Consider the following 11,425-nt stretch of genomic DNA (forward strand, 5'->3'; position numbering starts at 1 on the left):
TGCTCTAAACAGCCTATTTTTATTCCAGTTCTGCAGTGCTAAAGCTTAACTGAAAAGACTGTGGGGATTACAACTGACAAAGGAATGCTGGGGAGCAAAGAGGGTGAATATGGCAAGGAAGTATCATATTTTTATCTCTGACAGAGCAATAATAAAACAAAAAAAAACCCCCAAACAGCAATATAAGCAGGTCTTAAGGGCTTGGGGTGGGTCCCCCCGCCTTTTTTTAAAGCCTCTATACCACAAAACATTTGTGATTATGAGGATTTCATTTTAAAAAAAGAAATTAAAAGGCATTTACCGCACTCAAATGAAATGCCATAAATATCTGCACCAATCTCTCCCTATACAGCTCAGCAACCTCCGCGCCAGCCGGCTGCATCACATGTTCCTGGAGGTGATGTCATCCTTCCTCGGCCGGCCGGCTGCAGCTCCCGCCGCCGCGGTGCCGCTGCAGTGCCCGCAACCCCGTCACCCACCCTGCAGCCCACCCCGGCAGCGACGGAGGCAGCAGAGATGTCGGCAGGGTGAGCTCAATGGAAGAGCACGACCCAAGTCTGCAGGGCGCAGCTTGGCAAGCACGAAAAGCAAACAGGCTTTCGTTCCCCTGGCACACGCTTCTCTTTTTGAAAGCATGATGTGCATGCATACGCCACACACATTTACGCTGTTCCTTTCACAATCCGTTTCACCTAATAAGGCATTTTGATTTTAAAAATGTGTTTTTTAATAATAAATCTGACACTAGTATTTTTTTTAAAGATATTTTTAGTCTTAAACAGGGAAATCACCCTTGATATTTTCAATGCCTACTAAAGCAATACTCATTTTAGTTTCACATTTTTAATAGGTAGTATATACCCTTCTGTTGTCTAATAGATCGTGCACTTTTTCCCAACTACCAGTCAAGAGGGAAGAAGCTCAAATTATGCTAATTAATATTCAGCTTCACTATATTAAGTAATACACAACTAAGTAGTCCATTTCAATTTAAGAGGTTTCCCCACTGTGAAGCTTTCAGAATTACAAAGTCCCCGGAGTTACAGCAATAGAGCCTTCTACTAAAACAGAATCTGTTATCACTGAGCAGTTATTGAAGTGTTGTATCACAAAACTAAAGATCTATAAAACATGCTAGCAATAAAGGAGCAAAAGAAAGTCACCTAAACTTTTTATACAGATGTATACATGGGAAAATGAAGAAGTCTTAACCACAAACACACCACCTCTTCTTTGTCCCCTCAACTTCAGAGCCAGAATACACCATCAGCCAGCCAAATTTAGCAAACTAAGTTGTCCTAACTAATCCTTTTTCTCATGCTGTATGAGGTTAAGATATTTGTCTGCAATGTATTAATTTATCCAGGTTAAAACACCCATGAGAAGACATTATTCCTGGGTGGAAGTATCACCCCTAGGAGGCCTCCGAAGTCCTTTACCCATATGGCCTGGACAGCCCCCTCTCACTTGGGCTGCAAGCATTCCCACATCCCATGGCAAAGTCCTGGCCACAGAGCTGCACGGCCACCAGCCCTGGAGCCAGGAGAGTAACCCAGCATAAATAAAGAAGCCACCTTTTTGTTTGCAAATCACTCTGCTGCTCCCCTGCGTACCCAACTTGCTGAAACTTCCTGAAACTTCCCATGGGCACTGAAATACATTGAGCAAGTCACCTTTAGAGCAGTAACAGAAACTGGGTACCCTGTGTAGTTCATGCATCCAAGACAAAGTTAGCCACACAATTAAAGGGAGCAAATAAAATTGCCTAAATACATCTTTTAAGCTAACAATTTGATTACAGAACTGATAAAAAACAACGTTGGAAACAGCTTCCCCAAAGATGTATCGCTGCCCCTGGAACATAGAAGTCTTTGTTACTCTGACAGTATCTTCAGTGATGCACATCATTCAGTTATGGCAACAAACACAAATTAAGACAGCAAAGACTCAGAAATTGAGGCTTAGACCAGCATCTTTCTATTAAAAGGTTGATAAAGCACTCATCCATCGCCGTCACACACAACCGAGTTGAAACTTTTCTGAAACACGGCTAGAAAAAACACAAACAATAAAAGGGAATGCTCACATCCTGAAAACTTACACCTTTAAGAATGCAACTGCTTTTCACCTTGCAACATGAAAACAAGACCTTTTCATAGGCGCAAACAAAAAAAGCCATCCTCAACCCCAAATACATTGATGCTTTAGGCTCTCTTCGGACTTTAGAAGAATGACTCCACATGCCATGTCATGGACTGTGCCTCATCTGCCAGGCTACCTCCAGCTCCAGCCTTCTAATCCCTACTTCTTCTTTGACAGAAATCTCACCCCAAACCAGAGAAACCTCCTTCAGTGAGTTATTTTCCAACAGAGTACTCTCTTCATTTCAAAGCACCTGCTTTGATAGGCGTCTTCTCAAAAATCCACACACTATGTTAAGTTCTACAGGAAGGAAAAAAAAAACACAAACGCATGGAAACTGCAATAGCAGCACTCAGAACTGCTACGTTAATGGCATAGTTCAGGTGATCTGGCAGTTAGATAATAATCTGACTGATTTAAGTTAGTCATAAGTGGAAAGAAATATTTGCTAGAAGATAAAAACTTCCATGCAGGAGGAGAAGAATCCATTTCCTAGCCAAGCAGCAACTTCCTGCATCTAGGTAAGGCAGCGGGAACTGTAAAGCGTTCTGCGCAGCTCCTTGCATCCACTGGTCCCTTGTGTTGACTAAGCTTTACCTTGGAACAAAAAAATCTCAAAACTGTAGCTAGTCAACATTTAAGGAAAAAGAATCCAAGATGTTGCTGTCTTCAGCATTTCCTCTGTTTCATAGCATGAATGATATCAACTACACGACTCTGAAATCTGAGCTATTCCTCCCTTTAATTGTAAAGCCATCCTACCTAAATTTCAAGAGAAATTGCTTTCTAGTTAATTAAGCAACAAAAAAAACCCAAAAGAATGAATAAAGAAGCCCAAATGTAATAAGATTAGTCCATTATTAGATTGATTAAGGTTTCATTATTTCTACTTTTTCCTCCCCCATATCACAAGACAATGACATTGATTCTAAATCCTGGAAATCCATAGGTTTATTCAACTGTGCTTACCAACTAACAACTATATATGATAAACCTCAGCTACAAGTTAATTTGTACACTATCTCCCATGTTTTCAAGTGTCCAGAAAGAGAGAGAACACAATGCAGGTTCCTATTCTCCCATTTTGTCATGGAGAGGTTTTTAAAATAGGACAATGGGCAAATTTCTCAAGATGGCATTATTCTATGAAAAATAATTTTAAACAAGATATGAGGAAATTCACAAGCAGCCATTGTGAACTCTCTTACATCCTTACTCTGAAGTTACTACACAGAAACCATTATAGATTAAGTCAGTAGAACCATTTGATTCTTTCCTACAATCAGATTTGAAAATAATGATTGCTGAATTCTACAAGTTCTTGGGTTTACAAATGAAATCAGACTACTGAGGTAAAGGTGAAAAACTTTCATAAAGCAGAAAATAGCAAAAACCAGCACTAAATGAGAACACAACCCAAAGGGTTGGCAAAGGGAAGCAAAAGGTAACTAAAGTTAGTGCATGTATGGGATTACTGATAGCTTTTCTTGATTTTACCTCAAGTATTTTAAGTGCCAATTGCAATTTTATGGAAGGCTTAACAATAAATTCATACTTTTGTATGCAAGTAAAGGATTTATAAAGCAATCAGAGCTGTCAATTCACCAACTGCACTGTTATCGCTTCCCGTTATAGACATTGCCTATATTCATTGCTGCTCAGCAATCTCACACCATCTTTCACATTGCAACAAAGCAAGAGAATTCAGGGAAATTATGGCAAAGACTGCAATTCTCTTCCCTTCTCTGAAGCTTCCTGAGCTTGCAGATGACCAGTTTCAAAAGGTATAATGGAAATTCATCTGAGGAATGCTAACATTTAAGTATGCCTGTCATGGCATCTTTAAGACCAAACTACTTTATTTTTAGGAGCAAATGAGGAACAATCAGCAGGATTTATTTTTTTTTAAGTGACACAAAGATCACTGGGCAACATTAGTAACCTTGGCATTCATCATTTATTCATTCAGTTTTTCTCGGTCCAGATTCTAAAGCCTCCAGGTGACTCCAACAAGGACACTGCTCAGAGGCATAAAACCAAAGGGGTATGATTCCAGTGCCGTTCTAGCAGCCATAGTCATAAGTTTAAACAAAGTATTTTTTGTAGCTAATAGCTATTCACTTAGCAGTAAGAACTCAGTTCTGAATTTAAAGCAACTCCAGGAGTATGATGTGAGTATGCTTTTGACTCCCTTCTGCTCTGATCAGGCTCAAGATCCACTCATCAGAAAACATTACACCTTCAAACCCTCACTTTAATCACAACAGCTCACAGAGATGTCCCTTCTCTTTGTTTTTTGTTTTGCATCCTATGCACTCTAAGTGCTGCAGGGAATTTGACCACACCAGTACCAAGCAGGTATGCAGTGCTACCACATGGCAACGGGACCTCACAGAAGCGGACAGCTTAGAAATTGCCTTGAAGTAAGAAAATGAGATTTATTAGAAGGTTACTAGCTCTTTAAGCCACCTTCAGGTTTTGGCATTTTTGCTAAGTGTAAGAGGTTCTCTCTTACCATTTTTACAGCTGTGTGGTTTGTCCTGACAACAGGCGCACCCCTCCTGACCGTAAATTATGGGGGGAATACAATGTCATACAGGGGGATGTGGGATAAGAAAAGGCTACTAGTGTAGTTGACAGCAAATACTCAATCAAGATCAAATTTACCGTGTGACCATCATTTTCTTGGAAGCTTACACACTTATCTGTTCCTCAGTTAAGAAAGAGCAATTATTGGGAAACTAGCTATTTTGGATGTATACTGCACAACTTGTTGAATACGTGGGATAAGAAAAAGCTACTAGTGTAGTTGACAGCAAATAATCAAGATCAAATTTACCGAGTGACCATCCTTTTCTTGGAAGCTTACACACTCATCTGTTCCTCAGTTAAGAAAGAGCAATTATTGGGAAACTAGCTATTTTGGATGTATACTGCACAACTTGTTGAATAACTGCCTTAAGAACGTAAGTATAAGAAAACTGTATCACTACGTCACTTTGTTAACAATCTGCAATTTCCCTTTAATTGGGTAACAGGAACCTTAGAGTTATCCATATTTGGTAGTGAGGTCCTTTCCAACCTGAATTACCCTTTGGTCCTACGAAATTTGCAAGACAGAAGTACAAACGTCTGTTTTTCAATTGAAACCTAAGATGAGACAATCAAAATCTGACCGTTCCCCCCCCCACACACGCTCTGAAGTGAGGAGAACTGTGTTCTTAAATTTATCTATCCATTCGGGATGTTCAAACTGCTCCTGCTGTCCTACTGATATTATTGGGAGTTCATTTGTTTTGGTGGGAACTGCTCATCCGTCTCTAAGCGCTGCAATACTCCAATTCACTGCCCTGCTGAGGAGGCAAACCTTTTTGTAGTGGTGTTCAAATACAGCAGCAGCATACTGCTCTCACTGCAGTTAGATCCCTTCCCTGTTGACTGTTGCTACAGACACTCATGGCTTAAGGGGTCTACACTGTAAAGGCTATCAGGAGAGTACCCAGTCTCCTATAAAAATCACAGAACTCCACGTTGGTATTGGTTTAACAACAAGGTCTGTAAGTGGGTTTACTTATTTTTCTGTTCAAAACACAGATCAAGTGAAAGGCAGTAGCTTCTAAATTCTGCTCAGCAACAGCTGGAACATAACATTTTAGATCATGTCCTTTGGCTCTTGTTCCAAACCACCATCTGGAGAAATCTCTTTCCACACTGAAATTGATGAAGACTACAGCAGCAAGGGCAGTAAAAACAAGCAAGTTAAAACAGATTGAAAATTGTCCTGCATTGTTTTATCCTGAGCAACAATAGGCAGAACTATTTCCATCAACCCTGAAAGCAATCAAAAATACCAAAAAACAGATTGCATACTCTTCAGAAGAAATGCCTTTTTATAGCACGAAGTATTGCTTTTGGTCTTCCTATCGTTCATAGACTCCAAGATTAGACATTTACTGTGTTTATTTTTTCAGATTTTTTTTCCTTTCTTCGCTTTTTTTTATATATATGCACACATTCCCACAATACTTTTGTCACCTTACAGAGATTCATATGCAAAAGTTAAAATAGATTACATCCATACTTGGAGCCATTAGTACTTAAACAACTGGGTTTTGTTGAATACTGCTTCCCCTCCCCCCCTCCTTTTTTTGCTCGACATTTTATATTCCTTCTGTGGCAAAACCAGCACTTTGCAACAAGATGTATGTCAAATAACTTCATTTGTGCACAACGCTCATTCCTTCAAATTCCTGTTGCATTAGTTTGCAGCTCTAAGGAGCTCGAGCTCCAAGAGCATGGAGACACAGGAAATGTAGGATGAATCTGAGCTTCTCTGCTACATTGCAGTGCACATGCAAGAGATCAACGTGAGGAGGAAGGGGGAGACACTTTTCTTCATCCTGCATCGTAACACCAGCCAAGTTCATATTGATTCAAACAACAGAGAAAAAGAATCACCCACAGCTTGTTTTATACAGCCCTCTGCTTCAGATGCATGACTGTTAGATGCATTTAGAGGGGGGCAAATAAAGTTTTATATCAGAGCTTCTCCCGGCTCCCTGCTCTCCTTTTTTATCTTTTTACTGAGCCAATTTTATTTAAAACACTGATTAACATATGCTACTGGTTAGAATGAAACAACTCTTAAAAAAAAAGAATAGTGATCAGGAGTCCACAGGGGAATTAAAGCTTGGGTATTTCACTTTTAATATGCGAGCGGTTGCTAACAGCAACCCGTCTCCCTCCCTCCCTCCCTCCCTGCCTTTATAAGGGAGAGCAAGATTAGCATGAAATGCCAAAAGAGATGCCCAACACCCATCTCGTTTGCTCTAGGATTACGTTGGAAATTATTGCCTGAATTACTCTGAGCAGGTGCGTATGTGTTCTTAACAGACACGCCGCGTTAATTAAAAATACAGGTTTAAGACAATAGAAGGCAAAGAAAGCGACCAAGCACTGGCTCTGCCGAGCGCGAAGTGATCCAGGGGCGGGCTGGGCGGTAGGAAAGCAGTGCAGCACAGCCCGATGCGCAGGCAAGGCGATGACAGCATGGCTCCCACATGACCGCCGCACTGGCAGCAGCAGCACACATTACATCATCAGCTTTGCGCAGGGCTGAGCCATCCCTCAGCCCGGGAGGAGCGCTGCCACACGCTGCATTCCCCGGATCCACCCCCCAAACCTGACGGAGGCAGAAATATGAGCGAGCTGAAGTCACTCAAACCTTCCTCTCCCTGCCCTGCCAAAAGTCCTCCCCATCTGATCCCCCTGGGAAATTTCATTAGAAACAAAAAGACCCTTACCACGTTTTGCTTTGCAAACGGATTTTCCTCGAGAATCAAGAGAAAGGATTTTTCAGATTGTCATGGCTAAGAAAGGGAGGTTTCATTCTTCATTTATCAAATCTGTTCTAGCAGATTATTTCCTTCAGATGACAAAGGCAAACAGCCTGAATCTCATTAGAGCTACATTTAACACAGCTACTGAAGTACACAAATTTAACCTAAATCAAGGCTGGGTGTTCTCTGCAAACTCCACTTACTCAGCTCCTTCTATGTCACTGTAATGAGAACAAGATTAACATCTTGCCTTCACTTCCATCCATTTTTGTAAACGGATACACATTACTATAAATGCAGCACATGCACTTTCACAACTCTGGTCGGAAGCGTCCTCCCAAACACAGCACTCAAAACCAGGGAAAAATTTCTCACCAGCTCACCCATCCTCAAGTCATGAGTAAATTAGCTTCAAACTCATCTTTATTAAGGATATGTAAGATATGGAATACTGAGACAGACAAGACAAAGCAAGCAGCTCCTAATGCTATTTAGGACAGAAGCCTGTAGACATGTTCCAAAGGCATTCAGATATTCAGCTGTTTGTTTCTACAGCTTTAATATTCACATGCATATTCAAACAATTGATATCTATTAAAATAGTGTCAAATTTCTTTGGGAACAACAGTCACTGGGAAGTAGGGGCACTGCATTATACTCACAAGTGTGCTAATCAAGTTGTTCTTCAATTTTTAAAAAAATGACATACAAAACCTTGCTCATTTTACAGACCTCACTAGACAAAAGCTATTTAAACTTGACTGCAACTTACCACTTCCTACTGCTTGCCAGCACAACAAATCCAGTCTAACAAATACTTGGGAGCTCCCACTATTTCATGCTCAAAGTCTGAACATCAAATCTATTGATTCCGATATGGTTGCACTCATTAAAATAAGGAAGTGCAGCTGGTTACTTTTCTGTTAGCACAGACAAGTACTCACCCATCAGCTTTATTCTTTATCCTTTTAGAGTATGCACAATAGAAAGATGTTACACGCCCAAACTATATAGCCATCCATCTCTGTAACACTACCTTCAAAATACCAGCACTAGCAAATGTTTTCCATATTATTTTGTTTCAATAGAGGGCATTCGTCACACGGGCATGTTCTAGCACCTCTGATCCATGCCTTTAAAGAACATGCTCAGACTTACCAAGCGTTATGTAGTATGGTATAGATACCATGTGATACCATCTGCAAATGAGGATAACGACAATGATTCAAGCACTGCAAGTTATAATATTTTAATTAAGTTCACAAAACCGACCTAAGTTAAGCTCAATTAAAATGGGTTTGTTGGTCTTCTACAACACTGACTCACTCTACACAAAATTCTAAATGCATGTGATTTCCTGGAAAAGCTCTTTGGACAACAATAGAAGCTAACTTTTTAATTGTATTAAAAAGCAGCAATGTACTCTGGCATGTATATGAATGCATTACTTCAGAAGTCTACAACGTATTTTAAAAGCACTAGGTATGATTTTAACAATGCGCTGCCTTCATGTCTTCAGTTCCTGACATGATTAAACATACACAAAGTTGTCTCAGAAGATTTTAAACTCTACAACCAATTAGCAGTCCATAGGTGTATTTCTAAATGGCCTAGCAAGCTTAATTAGAAATGTTAACTTCTGTAGAGTAGAACAGTAACAAATGTGAAATTAGGTTTCTCTTTAGCTGTTTTCGTCTTTATTTTATTACACACACACACACACACTCTTATACCATCTCATCAGGTTAAAACACAAGCTTATGGCACTAGTACAGCACAGCAACAGTTGAACGTTATTTAGTTTGGCAAATATTTTTATTTTTACACATTATTAAGGTAGAAGCATTCTCTACTAAAGTGCTCTTGGTGTAGAGCCACTTCTGTTGTAGACAAGTCTGGTGGCAGCATTATTTGCTTCTGAGCTCCAATACCCTGACATACCATTCAAATTGCCAAACTCTCATATCTACGATTATTTAAAAGAAAAACAAAGAAACCCTGAGAAATTAAGTCATGCCAGAGGTTTCCTCAGTCTTTTTAACTTGGCAGCTATTGAAACGATGAACATGAAGTAGTATCACATCCCTGTCCAGCACAAGCCACTTGGGTATTTGAAAGTGTATAGACAGATAACGGATGTAATTCTGGACTCAGCATAGGGGAAAGTGCATTGAGTCCAACACTGTATTATGGAGCATCCAGTTAGAAAACTGCAAGACCTGGACTGCAACTTCTCCATAGAAGACTTCCTCAAAAGTTTTGATAGCCATTACATCCCAGCAGCCTCCCTTCATGCTCCCCTAACTATGCACGAGTGTTTATGACTAGCATTACCTAGTACATTTGATATACAAGAACAATCTTACTAAGTCCTTTATGCACACAGTTTTCCTGTTATATTTTATCCCTGCTACCACCATGTCAACCTTGCTTGTGCTAATGATAGGTCAGTTCATTGGCACTACTTGACTACAAGAGTAATAAAAGTAAATGGAACACTTTATCTACTACCCATTTACTCTTCACAACATGTATCAGGAGGACTAGCCCTTTTCAGAAGTTACTTAACAGAACTGGAAGTATATCTACAGCACCTTGAGATTTCTGGAGACCCTTTCCTCCAGCAGATGCTTGGACTCAGTATGCTTCTGTTCTCATGAGGATCAGAAGCAAGACTTAGACCATTACCATACACAACACAATTGTATACAAATTTATCCCTGTTAGCTGAAATCAGTACATTTCCAATGCCAACTTGGTTCTGAATGCAGTAATTGAGCACCAGACAAACTCCATGGCTTGTAACTCTTCAAAGAAGGAGCTACAAGCAAGCTAGCAAGATACATTTCTGTCAGAATGCTAATACTGTTAGCAGCAAGAAAACTGGCCTGATTTCAAAGCAGACTAAAAATTGTATTACCATCTCAACATTTGGGGAAAACAAATGTGACATACTTGAGACTCCTTAAAATTAAAATTTTGGACTAGCAGGTCTTACTCCTTCACTTATGCTTGAAATAACTATACACATGATAACTCTAAGGATCCAACTTACAGCACCATAACACAGCATCTCTAATTGCCCTTAACAGCGTTTTTATTAAATAATAATTTTATAAAGAAAGTTAATTTAAGAATAAAAATCAACAAAGGTACAGTTTATTTGGATGTATAAGAAAATACCTTGAATGAGTCCAAAATGCTTCTCAGACCAGGCCAATATCAGAAGCTTAAGTTGCCTATCAAAGCAGCCTGTCACTGGCAGATGTGAGATAATCCCATCCTTACACAAGGCCTGCTTTTGTCCTCTTTGGGTAATTAATTGCCATTAAAATCACTTCTCAAATGAGTATTCTTATGTCCAGGTTTTTTGAACGGCCATTCTTCAAAATCTTGACTCAATGGCTTTCTATGGATATAAGCTCCCTGACCTTATCAGATTGTTTTTCATCTTTCCAATTTAGAGCACACCATTCCACATTAAAGATACCGGTATTTAAAAATTTGATTTCTCACAAAGACTTCCAACAAAATGTGACAGTGAGGTTTATTGTGATCTCCTTTTTTCCATTGTTGAACTAAGGTTTCCAACAGCTGATGATCCTGAGCAACAGCCCTTTACCTCCAATGAATATTTGCTTTGCAATATCCAAAAAACACAGATCACTCTTAGATTACAAGTACAGCAAGAAAGAATTGCTACAGAGCCTCCAGATAGGAAGTAAAACTTTCCAGTCTGCTTCCATTTTACCAGCTCAGTGTTGTTGTTAGTCTATTAGCACGTACCAAGTGATTACAACTGAATTAAAGGCTTAATTATACCAGGTATTGTAACTCCTTCTATCAAACATATTAATGCAATATGACACAGTTAGAATAGGCAGGAAGCAACTACTGGCAGCCGGTGGACTAACCATAAAGATCTAGAGGAAAATTACTTATTA

The sequence above is a fragment of the Charadrius vociferus genome, unplaced genomic scaffold (assembly GCF_000708025.1).
Source record: "Charadrius vociferus isolate BGI_N301 unplaced genomic scaffold, ASM70802v2 scaffold103, whole genome shotgun sequence".
In the NCBI taxonomy this organism is placed as follows: domain Eukaryota; kingdom Metazoa; phylum Chordata; class Aves; order Charadriiformes; family Charadriidae; genus Charadrius; species Charadrius vociferus.